The sequence below is a fragment of the Phyllobates terribilis genome, unplaced genomic scaffold, assembly GCF_046119375.1.
Source record: "Phyllobates terribilis strain yellow unplaced genomic scaffold, ASM4611937v1 Scaffold_11__3_contigs__length_659146591, whole genome shotgun sequence".
Lineage (NCBI taxonomy): Eukaryota > Metazoa > Chordata > Amphibia > Anura > Dendrobatidae > Phyllobates > Phyllobates terribilis.
This window is the reverse complement of record NW_027362771.1, coordinates 147,502,085-147,517,475: the sequence shown is the minus strand read 5'-3', so window position 1 is coordinate 147,517,475 and position 15,391 is coordinate 147,502,085.

The following is a 15,391-nucleotide window of genomic DNA, read 5'->3' as shown; positions in this document are numbered from 1 at the left end:
CGCTGTCAGTGACGTGCATAAGGTGAGCTCATGTCCAATGAACTCAGCTCACCTCCTGCACGTCACTGACAGCGTGGGAGAATTCTCCTGCACTCAGCGCTTCAGCGTGAGAATTCTCCCACGCTGAAGCGCTGAGTGCAGGAGAATTTTCCCACGCTGTCAGTGACGTGCATAAGGTGAGCTCATGTCCAATGAACTCAGCTCACCTCCTGCACGTCACTGACAGCGTGGGAGAATTCTCTTGCACTCAGCGCTTCAGTGTGAGAATTCTCCCACGCTGAAGCGCTGAGTGCAGGAGAATTTTCCCACGCTGTCAGTGACGTGCATGAGGTGAGCCGAGTTCATTGGACATTAACTCGGCTCATCTGAATGCCCTCACAGAGAGACACTGTGCAGCGCAAGCAAGCCTGCGCTTCTCAGTGTCTGCGGGATGACAGGCTGGATGGCAGCGTTCTGCTGCGGTCCAGCCTGTCATCTCGATGTAGCAGAGCTGAAGCTGTCATGGGAACCATGGAAAGGTAAGGATGATGTTGCTTTATTATTTTTCTTTTATTTCAGGAGATCGTTGGCTTCAGCTGGAATGGGCGTGATGGTAAGTATGGTTTAATTTAGAACAATAAAGAATTGTGTGTTTATTTCAATTAAAGGACTTTTTTCTGGGTGTTGTGTTTTTTTTAAATACTTTACTAGAAATTCATGGTGGTCATGTCTAATATTGGCGTGACCCCATGAATTTCGGGCTTAGGGCCAGCTGATAATGCCAAGCTGGCCCTAACCCCTTTATTACCCAGTGAGCCACCGCATCAGGGCCCTGGATGAGTTGGGTACAGCGCCAGAAGATGGCGCTTCTATGAACGCGCCATTTTCTGGGGTGGCTGCGGACTGCAATTTGCAGCGGGGGTGGCCCAGAAAGCTTGGGCCTCCCTGCGCTGCGGATTCCAGCCCCCAGCTGCCTAGTTGTACCTGGCTGGACACAAAAACAGGGCGAAGCCCCACGTCAATTTTCTTTAAATTATTTCATGAAATAATTAAGAAAAAAAGGGCTTCCCTATATTGTTGTGTCCGGCCAGGTACAAATAGGCAGCTGGTGGTTGGGGGCAGCCCGTTCCTGCCTGCTGTACCTGGCTGGACACAAATATAGTGCGAAGCCCCACGTCAATTTTTTTTAAATTATTTCATGAATTTCCTGAAATAATTTAAAAAAATTGAAGTGGGGCTTCGCACTATATTTGTGTCCAGCCAGGTACAGCAGGCAGGAACGGGCTGCCCCCATCCACCAGCTGCCTATTTGTACCTGGCCGGACACAACAATATAGGGAAGCCCTTTTTTTCTTAATTATTTCATGAAATTCATGAAATAATTAAAAAAAATTGAAGTGGGGCTTCGCACTATATTTGTGTCCAGCCAGGTACAGCAGGCAGGAACGGGCTGCCCCCATCCACCAGCTGCCTATTTGTACCTGGCCGGACACAACAATATAGGGAAGCCCTTTTTTTCTTAATTATTTCATGAATTTCATGAAATAATTAAAAAAAAATTGAAGTGGGGCTTCGCACTATATTTGTGTCCAGCCAGGTACAGCAGGCAGGAACGGGCTGCTCCCAACCACCAGCTGCCTATTTGTACCTGGCCGGACACAACAATATAGGGAAGGCCTTTTTTTCTTAATTATTTCATGAATTTCATGAAATAATTAAAAAAAAAGTACGTGGGGCTTCGCCCTATTTTTGTGTCCAGCCAGGTACAACTAGGCAGCTGGGGGCTGGAATCTGCAGCGCAGGGAGGCCCAAGCTTTCTGGGCCCCCCCCCCCGCTACAAATTGCAGTCCGCAGCCACCCCGGAAAATGGCGCGTTCATAGAAGCGCCATCTTCTGGCGCTGTACCCAACTCATCCAGGGCCCTGGTGCGGTGGCTCACTGGGTAATAAAGGGGTTAGGGCCAGCTTGGTATTATCAGCTGGCCCGAAGCCCAAAATTCATGGGGTCACGCCAGTATTAGACATGACCGCCATGAATTTCTAGTAAAGTATTTAAAAAAAACACAACACCCAGAATAAAGTCCTTTAATTGAAATAAAGACACAATTCTTTATTGTTCTAAATTAAACCATACTTACCATCACACCCATTCCAGCTGAAGCCAACGATCTCCTGCAATAAAAGAAAAATAATAAACCAACCTCATCCTTACCTTTACATGGTTCCCACGACAGCTTCAGCTCTGCTACATCGAGATGACTGGCTGGACCGCAGCAGAACGCTGCCATCCAGCCTGTCATCCCGCAGACACTGAGAAGCGCAGGCATGCTTGCGCTCCTCACTGTCTCGCTGTGACGGCATCCAGATGAGCCGAGGTCATGTCCAATGAACTCGGCTCACCTCATGCACGTCACTGACAGCGTGGGAAAATTCTCACGCTGAAGTGCTGAGTGCAGGAGAATTCTCCCACGCTGTCAGTGACGTGCATGAGGTGAGCCGAGTTCATTGGACATGAACTCGGCTCATCTGGATGTCGTCACAGAGAGACGCTGAGCAGCGCAAGCAAGCCTGCGCTTCTCAGTGTCTGCGGGATGACAGGCTGGATGGCGGCGTTCTGCTGCGGTCCAGCCTGTCATCTCGATGTAGCAGAGCTGAAGCTGTCGTGGGAACCATGGAAAGGTAAGGATGAGGTTGCTTTATTATTTTTCTTTTATTGCAGGAGATCGTTGGCTTCAGCTGGAATGGGCGTGATGGTAAGTATGGTTTAATTTAGAACAATAAAGGATTGTGTCTTTATTTCAATTAAAGGACTTTATTCTGGGTGTTTGTGTTTTTTTTAACTTTGACTATGGGGTTAGTAATGGGGGTGTCTTATAGACGCCTCTCCATTACTAACCTGGGCTTGATGTCAGCTGGCATTATAAGCTGACATCAACCCCAACCCTATTACCCCCTGCCACCGCACCAGGGCAGCGTGGAAGAGCAAGGCTAAGTGCCAGAATTGGCGCATCCTATGAATGCGCCATTTCTGGGGTGGCTGACGGCTGGTGTTTCTAGCCTGGGAGGGGGCCAATATTCATGGCTCCCTTCCTGGGCTATTAATATCAGCCCCCAGCTGTCTGCCTAGCCTTTGCTAGCTATTAAATTAGGGGGGACCCCACGTCATTTTTTTTGGGGGGTCCCCCATTTTAATAGCTAGTAAAGGCTATGTATTCAGCTGGGGGCTGATATTAGTAGCCTGGGAAGCTCCGTGGGTATTACCCCCTTCCCAGGCTTCAAACATCTGCCCCAGCCATCTGCTTAACCTCCGCTAGAGCCTAAAATTAAGGGGAACCCCACGCCAATTTTTTTAATAATAAATCCTTTATTTTAATACTAAATGACAAGTACAGTAACCAACACTATCGCTGTACTTCATATATATGTGACTGACATGTTTCTATCTATCTAATCTATGTGTGATGCTCTATCTTTCTGTTCTAAATTTTCGGGTACAGATGCTGAATTGCCGGCCGGCTTTTTTAAAGAGACAGTGCATGAAAACACTATTATTTTTTTAAATAAATCCTTTACACTAAATGACAAGTACAGTAAGCAACACTCTCACTGTACTTATTATATATGTGACTGACATGTTTCTATCTATCTAATCTATGTGTGAAGCTCTATTCTTTCTGTTCTAAATTGTCGGGTACAGATGCTGAATTGCCGGCCGGCTTTTTTAAAGAGACGGTGCATGAAAACACTAATATTTTTTTTAATAAATCCTTTACACTAAATGACAAGTGCAGTAACCAACACTGTCACTGTGCTTCTTATATGTGTGACTGACATGTTTCTATCTATCTAATCTATGTGTGATGCTCTATTCCTTCTTGTCTAAATTGTCGGGTACCGGTGTATGCCGCTGCTGAATTTGCCGGCCGGCTTTTTTAAAGAGAGTGTCTTCTGAGCAGTTTGTCAGCTTTTGGACACCTTTGCAGGTGTTTTCTATGTGTTTCTATGTGTTTGTGTTTGCCTGCCATTGGTTTTAACGGTGTTCGACGGTGTTCTAAGGTGTTCGACGAACAGTTCGACGAACAGTTCCTCGAACATCCCGGTGTTCGACGAACCGAACCGAACCCGAACACTACGGGGGTGGCTCAACACTAGTAACAAAGTGATCTATTTCAGCCATAACAGCATGGATGGATATATGTGATTGAGTGATATATACTAGGACATCATCAGCAAATAGAGAGCACTTGTACTCGGTGCCTCCCACCTCAATCCACCTAATATTGGGGTTATGGCGAATTGATGAGAGCAGGTGCTCCGTCACTAGGATGTATAAGAGAGGGGACAGAGAACATCCCTGCCTTGTCCCATTGGTGATTGTGAAAGGTGATGAAAATGTTCTGACGCGCCCCCTGGGCCTTGGGACACCCGGAGCCGGACCCTTTTTGGTGGATGCTGGTGGTTGTAGTCTCCGTGGCGGCAACCCTGTTCCGTGGCTCAGGGCGGTCAAACCAGTGGCGGAACTATTTATGTGGTTTTGATGTTTAAATGTCCGACTACGCCACCCGTGGATTGCGGTCAGAGTGAACCGCCGCTCCAGGGCACACCGCTGAGGCTGGTGTTGTGGGTGCAGCAGAGCGTAGCATAACTCCCCACGGGAGGAATATAGCCTCAGGGCAGTGTATGCGGAGGATGGGGGTGATGGTGCAGGGCAGCAGCAGTAATGACACGGAGTCAGTGATGCAGTCCAGGGCCTTTACTCACAGTTCTTATTATCCAGACCACGTCTGCAGGTAACGGCTGCCCACGTCGTACTGTGCTCACCAGGTGAGGGGCTCAGACAACTCCCAGATAACTTTGGAGTGCTTCACAGGACCCCCTTTGTGTGTCCTTTGTCTGGCCTTTCTTACCAACCCTTCTGTCTGGCTGCCTCGGGCCTCCTCTTGGTAAACTTGGTGCCAGTTTCCCTGACCCTATGTGGTGCCTTCCTAGCGGGTATAGCGAGGGGCTGCGCCACATAAAATGTCACAGCCTCCTGTTTCTAGCTGAGGGTCGTTTCCTGCCTCCACTAGTTTCGGGGACCGGTCTCCCCCTTTGGCCTGACCCCTCCACGCAGGTGGATTCGGGCGTGCGGTGGCGACTCGCCCGTCCGCACCCCTGAGATCCCTTCGTTCCTCGTTCCTGGAGTCTTCTCCGCTCCTCTTCCTTCCTTCTCCCTCTTCCAGGCCTGGGCCTCTGTTACTAGGCCCGCCTCCGGAGCAGAGCTCATGCAGAGCCCCTGCTCCCTGCCACTTCTGCTCAGACTTCTCTGCACTGAACTAAGATGGTGCCCACCTTTTATACTCCCTTCTCAATGCACCCAGGAACTGCTTCCTCCCTGCTCCTGCACTACAGGGTTCCCCTTCCTCAGTGTTCCCTCCCCCCACTCCAGCCAGGGACAGGGACTGTCGTGCCCATCTCAGGGGCATATTGGTCGCCCTGCCCCACGGCAATGTGGTGTAATGCATGCAGGTGTCGGGTCCTGATCCACACTACATCCTTACCTGAGAGTGAGATATCACACCTCTGGGTGAGGTGCAATACCTCTGTAGCAACCGAGCCCTCAGGGTAATACAGTTCCATTTATCTTCAGCCTAGGTCACGTATATTGCGATACAGGGCCGTGATTTTGGCTATAAAAGGGTCCCCTAGACCCCTACCCCAAGCTTTTTAAGAGAATCATATATGGCGTGCCAGGAGACTCTATGGAATGCTTTCTCAGCATCCAACGAGAGTATCTAATTACAAATTTTTAACTGCATCTAGCCCAGGAAATACTTTGTGCCTAGTAGCAGGGTCTGCTAGTCAGCGGATTATCCCGGCTGTTAAGCAAGCTACACCACCTGTAGTTTGGACACTTAATTTTTTCAAAGGAAATGCTTCGGGACCACGGGATACTCAGTGAAGAGCATCAGGAGGCACCCCAAGGCATAGGGGCTGGGACTGGCAGTAGGATGCCTTGCGGTGGACAGCCGAGCTCGATCCTTATAAAAGCTTTTTAACTGCAGTAGCTTTAGTGGATGCTACTGGAGCTGGAATTACGCGGCTGCTGGCATGAGACTTGCCCTCCAATAGATCCTTGTAAATGGATTTAAAGTGTATTTATTCAAATTAGAGAGACAATTTAAATTAAAAAGCTTAGAGCTGCCTCCACCACAGGGACAGGCACCAGTATTGGGAGAGGGGGGCTGGCCGTCAGGGTTCACCGCGGCTCTGGCACGAACCCGGCGACACGGAGGTGGCACGGGCAGGAGCGGACTGAACGTGTCGGCTTCTCACTTTTTGGATTTTAGAAGGGCATGACATGCCTATATCTGTGTCTCCCCCTCCTTTTACTCCTCCACCTCTTTTCTTTTCGCATGACTATATGTACTTGTCACTTTTCCATGTGTTAGTTATGTCTTCTGAGCAGTTTGTCAGCTTTTGGACACCTTTGAACGTGTTTTCTATGTGTTTCTATGTGTTTTTGTTTGCCTGCCATTGGTTTTAACGGTGTTCGAAGGTGTTCGACGAACAGTTCGACGAACAGTTCGGCGAACACACGGGTGTTCGACGAACCGAACCAAACTCGAACACTACGGGGGTGGCTCAACACTAATTGTGATGTTGTGTTTCTGTACTGATGATGGTTCTAGTCATGTATTTCTGTCCTGCCATTAATTCTAGTGGTGTGTTTCTGTACTGATGGGGATTCTAGTAATGTATTCCTGGACTGTTATCAATTTTGAACCCATACACATGTTACAATCCGTAACTTGTAAGATTGTGTGATACATGATCATGTTAATAAAGCGTTGCGCCGTCTGACGAGTTAGAGCATTAAAGGACCTTTAAATATAACATTAAGTACAGTAGCATGCTTAATCCTAACAGTGTGTAATATACTGACTATCAGGATTCAGATCTGCATGCTGGTTCCAGCAATCATAACATGATGTCATGGCTTGGCTCCAAAGCTTGATCCAGTGACCTCTGGCTAGTGGTCGGTTTCTCTCTCTATTGGACCACATCTTATGTTGTTCTCTGTCCAATTTCTGATAATACTCTTGTCTTTGCTTTGCTGTGCTGTTACTATTCTCGTTTGGTTTGTCCTATTACATCTTGGGAGGGACTATTTATACTCACCTTGAACTGTCAGTCCTTGCTAGCTATTTTCCAAGTTTGATGGTGTTTTGAGATCCAGCTAGGGATTATGTTCCTGATTAATCTCTGTTGCTTTTCCTACAGTTTGTTTGTGTATCTTCCTCCACAGTACCCTTCCTTTTATTTACGTTAGGGTCTGGGAGGTTTTTCACGTATTCCGTTTGTTGTTTGGTTCTTATTCTTTTCTTCCGTCTTTCCTGTGTGGCTGTGTCAACACGTCCTTAGCCCTGCTTCTCACCGTCTGCGTGTGTGCACTACTTTCTGTTGTTGTTTTGGAGTATACACTCTGTGTAGTTTAGGGTGCAGTTAAGAAAACTCAGGGTCAGCAAACATTGAGTGGGGGTGCAATTTCGTAATCTTATGATGCCAACCTCCACTATCAGGCAGACAAATTGTAATGCACACGCCCGGACTGACTGGCGTGTGCGTGTATATGTAGTGATTCCACTTGACCGCACCGGAGAGTGAATGCCTGGAGGGGTGTAACTAAGTATCCACCCGATCCGACCAAGGTCGCACGACTGCATACGATGCCAGTGCACCAAGGAGGAACCGAGCAGAGGGACCAGGGGCTACTCCAGGTCAGACCCCAGACATGGCTGTTGACCCACACTGGGGAATACAGGAACAGGCAGGTACGGCCGGTATGCAGGCAGGTGGATGCTGGTAAGCACGACTGGTATGCAGGCAGGGAGGTACTGGCAGGTACGACAGGTTGGAGCACAGAGTGGATAGGTCCCAGTGCAGACTGGGACTCAGGAACAGAACCGCAGATGCGGTGGACAAACAGCAGAGTGAGGCCACCCGGAGCGGCGAGCAAGAGCAGAGCAAGACGAGACCGCCTGGAGCAGTGAGCAAGAGTAGAGCAGGACGAGGCCGCCTGGAGTGGTGAGCAAGAGTGGAGCAGGACGAGACTGCCGGAGCAGTGAGCAAGAGTCAGAGCAGAGCGAGACTGCCGGAGCAGTGAGCAAAGGGTCAGAGCAGAGCGAGACTGCCAGAGCAGTGAGCAAAGGTTCAGAGCAGAGCGAGACTGCCAGAGCAGTGAGCAAAGGGTCAGAGCAGAGCGAGACTGCCGGAGCAGTGAGCAAAGGGTCAGAGCAGAGCGAGACTGCCGGAGCAGTGAGCAAAGGGTCAGAGCAGAGCGAGACTGCCGGAGCAGTGAGCAAAGGGTCAGAGCAGAGCGAGACTGCCGGAGCAGTGAGCAAAGGGTCAGAGCAGAGCGGGCATAAACCGCCAGAGCGGAGAACAAGGCAGGGCAGAGGGGACAGAGCTCTGTTCACACGGAACAGACAGGAAGGGAAAGGCAGAACCGGATAACCACAGGGTACTTGCAGTGAAGTAGCGAGTGGACCACAAACTTACAAACGGAAGTACAGTGACAACGAGCAGGAGTTAGGTACGAGTTCAGACTCTGCAGAAAAAGGGAAGATATGGGCGTAGAGAGAGACGGGAAACAGGCTGGAAGATAGTTAGGGCAGGAACAGACACTGGGAAAAGACACAGACAACAGATCTAGGTATGCGGCCCCTAGAAGGCAGAAGGAACAGGCTAAGAGCGTGTTCACACGGGCCTGGAAATACAGCCTCCAGGAAAGGCAGAAAGACAGCTGGCTAGGGAAAACAGACAGGACACAGTTCAGACAGGAACTGATACCGCAAGGCAGGAAACATAGACAGGACCTGGCACATCAGTGACAAGAAGCCAACTGAAAGAACAAGATACTCAGGCATGGATTCCAAGGAGGAGCTGGTTTAAATACCAGGTGACAGACAGCAATAGGCTGATGACGCATTAGGGGTGTGTCTGCAGCAGCTACAAGAAACAGGAAGTTCGGGGGGCGTCACCCTAAGCAGCCAGAGCAGAGCAGACAGTATGGAAATCAACCAGAGTGGCAGTCTGGACTAGAAATCAAGTGCGCGCTCTTGCACAGTGGGAGATGGACCACTATGCAAGGATGCCGCCAGGTATGTTACACAAATCAGGATCAGGTTAAGGATTACCTAGTCTGAATAGGACCCTGTGGTGTGAAGATGTATCATTCCCTCTGCTTTGTACATATCGCGTGTGAGTTTAAGGGCTCAGTCATAACAATGAGCACTCATATGTGATTTTCATACTTACGATCATGTGACAACTAGATTTTCTTCTTACATCTCTCAGTGAAGCAGAAGCTGTAGTATTTCTATGTATATTGTCTATTGATAGTAAGCTGCTTATCAGAGAAGGGGGTGGAGATGGACCACTGCTCTTGTGAACCAGTCTGGCAGTAATGCCCAGGTGATAAAACCTTCATTGTAAGTAAACAACAGCACACAGCCAAAAAAGTGACAGTGTGACGCAGTGTTCCAAATGTGACACTGAGTCACTAGTCACAGACAAGCCATGAGACATGGTAGTCAAGAAGTCCAGTGTCAGATACCAAGAGAGCTTGTCATAAACAGAGGAATAAGGCAAAGGCATAGTAAGGTCAAAGTCTGAGGTCAGAATTTCAGCAGATCAAGACAAAGAGGCTAGGCAAATGGATGGTTAATGACAAGGTCCAAGGTCAATCAGCAAAAGATCAGAAACAGAGCACTGGAAAACCAGGCACACACACACCACTGAGCTAAAGATGCAAATGGCAAAAATCAGACACTGACAGATAGCTAAATAACCAGGTAACCACCTGGAGCGGAAAACACCAGGAAGAAACCAAGCACGCCCCTGCTCTGATTGGCAGCTGGACTGTCACTTAAAATACTGACAGCTCAGCACTCCCCTGCCTCAGATTGGATGGCTGAGCTGTCACTCACTCATAATACTGACAGCTCAGCACGACCCTGATTCTATAGAGAGGCTGAACACATGATTGCACTTCACAGAATGAGCCGGAACCCAGGATCTCTCCTTGGGTCCGTACTTCCTCCAATAAACAAGATATTAGAGGGAATTTCAGACCCTCTGAAAATCTACATTCCTATGCACCTTGTACTCCAAACCTCCATCGACAATGACCAGAGGAGGTGGAGATGAGGGAGACAACACCGAAGGGAACAAACTCTTTCAACAAGGATCTGTGGAAAACATTCGGAATACAAAGAGGTGGAGGAAGTTTAAATCTAAAGGCCACCGGATTGACTACCTTCAGAATCTCATAATGAATTTAGGACCCAAGTTCGCTGACGGTACTTTTAATTTAATATTTTTAGATGGCAACCAAACTTTAATACCTACTTTGAAGACAAGACCTGCCAAATGTTTCCTATCAACCTTCCATTTTTGGCAAAACTGAACCAACTCAATATTCTTTTGAACCTCCCTCCCGACATCCCCAAGTTTCTGTATGGCAACCTCCACTCGAGTACACTCAGAACTCATCCTTGAAAATTCATCAAAATGGGGATGAAAACCATAATTACAAAAAAAATGTTTCCAGTAGACTGATTGATCTGACTGTTAAAGGCGATATCAGCAAGAGGTAAAAATGAGGACCAGTCCTCCTGCTGAGCTGCAATTAAACACCTTAAAACATGTTCCAATGACTTATTTGTCCCTTTTCAAAATGACAAGTCAATCCCCAATTTCCTACAAAAAGCTATCCAGAATTTGGAGACAAATTACACCCCCCTATCAGATACAATGTTCAGAGGAATTCCAAAAAATCTCACCACATGACTGATAAACAACCTGGAAAGTGTTTCAGCATTCTGTAACCCCGATAAAGGAACAAAATGAGCATGTTTGCTGAATCGGTCTTTCTGGAATTGGCAGTGGAGCCAATTCCCCAGCTGGTCGGTCATGACCTACTTTAGCACGTGTGCAAACTTCACAGGTGGAAACAAAATCTCTAATATTATATATTGATGGCCACCAAAAAAGCCTAGCAATGGCTTTTTGCCTAACTGTGACCTCAGAGTGACCACTCAAGGTGGAATCATGAAACTCTTGTAAACGACGCAATCTTAGGTACACAGGTACAAATAATTTGGATCCTGGAGCAGCGGAAGGGCCAACAACTGAATGCTACGTATCTCTATTTCCAACTTCAATAACATGGCAATCACTATGCCCTGAGTAAGAATGGATGGTGGAGGTTTTGTAGGAGAAACTGAATCAAGGCTGTGTGATAAAGCGTCAGCTCTCACATTCTTGGACCATCTCGCCTATCTTGTGGATAACTATTAAGCTGATTTATTATAAGCTAAATTCTTATGATCCAAAAAAATGTTTCCATTCTTTAAAAGCTAAATTGACAGCGAGAAGCTTGCAATTCCCAACATCATAATATCTTTCAGCAGACGAAAATTTCCTAGAAAAAAATTGCACATGGCCACAAGTTGGTCAGAGTTTTGGAACCTTTAATAATACGGCCCCTACCCTGACCTCCAAAGGATCCACCTCCACAATGAACGGTTCCTGGAGATCAGGTTGGATTAAAACTGGAGTGGACATGAAGCACTCTTTCAGTTTTTTAAAAGCCCCAATAGCTTTTGGTGACCAAACTTTAGGCTATGTTTGCACATTCAGGAATTGACTGCAGAAAATTCCTTAAGGTTTCTGTATTTCTTGGCAGGAAAACCGCAGCGTCAAACACACGCGTTTTTGGTGTGATTTTTATGCATTTTTGATGCATTTTTGTACAGCAATGAATGCTGTTGGGAGCTAAATAAAGATAGTTGAAACAAAAAACCTTTTTCTGATGTCATTTCCTTGGCCAGCCCCTCTGTTTCATTCTCCATTTTGGAATTGAAAATGCCAAACCCAGAAGAGCCTATGCGACTTCGCAGACCCTATAGGAACCTTTTATTGATCAGCGTCCTCAATATACTACCTCTTCACAGAGAGCAGGTAAGCTAAATTTAGGTAATTAAGAATGTACATGTCATGTTTGTGACTCGTCCAGGGGGATGGGGACGACTCGGTACACGGGCCTTTGCCTGGCCTTGGGGATGTCGCGTTGGTCGGCTGCCGGGCCCGTACCCTGGGGTCAGCTTTTAAAAGGGGATTGTTTGTTAATTTTAAGGAAGTTCATGACGCCACCTGTGGTTTCTGGTGAGAATCACCAGCGCTGCGGCAGTCCACTGAGGCCGGTGATAAGGCAGCTCGATGGTATAGCTCCCCACAGGTGGAGCTAGGCGTCAGGGCAGCGTACGGAGAGAGGGATGCTGGACAGGCGAGACCCAGCCGGGTCAGAGCAAGAACAGGGACAGACACGATTGTCACTTCAGTACCTTTTACTGATGGAAATTCAGGCACGTACTGGAGCACTGTAGGGTGAGGGGTGCACGTCTGGATTCTCCCCAGTGAGCGGGTGTAGGGCCTCCTGTTTCTTGCCTTTGTGTAGTAAGTTTCTGACCTGCCTGGAGCTAGGCCTAACTTGGTTTCTGTTCTGCACCTGCTGACTTGGTGATAGGGCCTTCTGTTGGAGATCACTATCCCTATTCTCTGGGGTCTCCGTGATTCCTGACCCTGGTACGTATCAGCTTTTGGTGATCCTGGGACATGTAGCTCGCCAGGGGTTCCGGTTGTTTTCTACTGGTCATGAAGATCCACGTAGACTCGGACCCGGTGTCCAGTATATGCTTCTGGGGTGAGCTTGTAAAGCTCCTCTGCCCCCTATGTTACTCTCTTCCACTTGCCTTCGGCCTCGCTCGGGCCCTCACTAGGCTACACACACTGCAGCCGGGACGCTGCTCTTCTTCGCCACTCTCAGAGTGTCAGCACACTCCTAGCTCTCTATCCTGAGCTCTGTGAGTTCTAGTCTGGACTCACTCTACAGACTGTGCTGAACTCTTTCTGCAGGAGCTGCTAGGCTCTGGCTCGACTGCACTGACTCCTTCTGTGTCTGAGCAGGAACTCCCTAACTGCTCTGTACTCTAGCAGGCTAGGAACTGAACTGCCTAGCTCCACCTTCCCTATTTATATCCCTAACAGGCTCCCTCTGGTGGTCTGAGGTGGAAGGTGGAGGTGTGTGTATGCTGTGGGGGCCTCTTGTGGAGAAATCCTTCTATGCAACCCTCTAGGATCTGTGGTACCAAGCGCAGCTGGGCGCCACATTTGTTTTTTTTTGTGGTGTGCACTAACCTATTGTTTTATAGGAGCGGTCTAGAAGAAGAAGGGCATATAAACTGCACCCAATAGTACAGGAGCGAAGTGAGAAGGGGCACTTCTGTGTGCTATACCAAGATTTAAGGAGGCACGTTATTATCATATGTAAGATAAGTACAATATTACCGTGTCTACCTAAGGATTTGTTAACATTTTTTTTTTCAGATATCCGGAGAAATTTATCTCCTTTTGCAGACTTCCAATACACGGGTTTGACTGTCTGCTAAAGCTCTTATCACCCCAGCTGGACTATACGGACACCGTAGTGAAAAAGGTCATCTCTGCTGAGGAAACGCTGCTCATCACCTTGTGGTAAGTAAAAATAAAAACATATCTATTTATTTTTATCGCTATTTTTTGTGATCAGATATTTCTCAATGCAGTGATATCAAATTTTTTATATTTATTTTTAAATGTGGGTAAAGCTCTGCTGTGAACAGCTGAAGCGAACGTCTCCTTTGAATGGTGGCCACGGTCAACTGTTCAGAGGAGGGTCTTCATGACAGCAACAAGGGTCATCATGTGACCCCACCACTGTTATGGCAATGCATTGGCGCCCCGTTATCACGTCAAGGGTGCACCGATGGGTGGCTGGAAGAATGCGCTTCCGGTCACCACGTGTTAAATCCCGCTGTCAGAGTTTGTCAGCGGCATTTAACTATAGCCGTTACCTGCATCTGATGACTTATCAGTCATTTCATGTAGTTTTTGTTTTTTTTCTTATTTTTAATAAGAAAAGAGGCAATCTACATATGCTTTAAAAGTAATAATGTTGTCTTGTATTACATTTTTTTTTTTGGTGCGTTTCTAATCATCTTAATTTTCCTTTGTAGATTTCTGGTGACAGGAGAGAGCTATACATCACTGCACCTCCAATTTAGGGTTGGTAAATCCACCATTTCCCAAATTGAGAGGTGCACATGTACCGTCATCTGGCAGAAGTTGCAGCCCATTGTGATGCCTTCCCAAACTGAGGAGACTTGGCTGCAGGTTGCAGCAGGCTTTCAAACTGTGACCAATTTCCCCAACTGCATAGGTGCCATTGACGGCAAACATGTGAGGGTTTAGCAGCCACCACGATCAGGATCACGCTTCTTTAATTATAAGAAGTATTTTTCTATGGTCCTGATGGCAGTGGCTGATGCACATTACAAATTTGTTGCCATTGACGTTGGTGCTTATGGCACTATTTGGGACTCTCGGGTGTCACAGATCTTGGGTGTCACAGAATTTGAAACCCATCACAAGACCTTTGCCGGGTTTCACACATCCAGTTTGCTTTGTGATGGTTTTGGATGAGGCATTTCACTTAATGACCAACCTGCTGCGCCCATACCCACGAAGGGGACTGAATGCCCGGCGGAGGATTTTTAATTATCGGCTGAGTCATGCACTAAGATATGTTGAATGCATTGTCATGCAAGGTGAGGGAAGGAACAAGTGTACAATGACGGTAAGAGGGGGAAGTGAGCCCAACAACTAGGGAAAGGAGACTCCTAGGCAGATCTAATATCACCCTGACTACCCTATCGTCCCTATGTAGGTTCTGCACCTATCGCCGAGCAGGAAACTTAACACCTGAATGTCCCTAGAGCTTGGCCCTAGGTAGGGAGGGGACAGGGTGAACACTAGTCAGGCCCCACTGTAACTAAAGACAACAAGGTAAACAAACAAAGGGGATACACATAGCTTGAAAAGACAGCAGAGATAACACCAACTGTTCTCCAAGGGAAGTCCAAGAAGAAACTAGTCGACTACTGGTACTCCATGCATGGACAGAGGAACATAGAACTATCACCGGCTGCTCTCTGGAGACACTGAGAGTATTTAAATACCAAGCTAGGGTGTGTCAATTAACAGCAGAAGGTGGAGGTCGCTGTTGGGTCCTAAAAGGAGAAGCATATCACTACACTACAGAGATGAGAGGATCAAGAAGGCATCTGCAATGCCAAGGGCAGTGACCTTCTACAGCTGGATCCAGAGCGACTGTGTGTCACACTTGATACACCCGTGACATGCACTTTCGGAATCATGTGTAGTCAGTGGAGGATCTTTCACACAGCCATCCAGTTGGAAACAGAAACTGTTGATGCTGTGATTAAGGCATGCCCCTGAGTACAGCACTGAGGTAGATGAGGAGTCAGAAC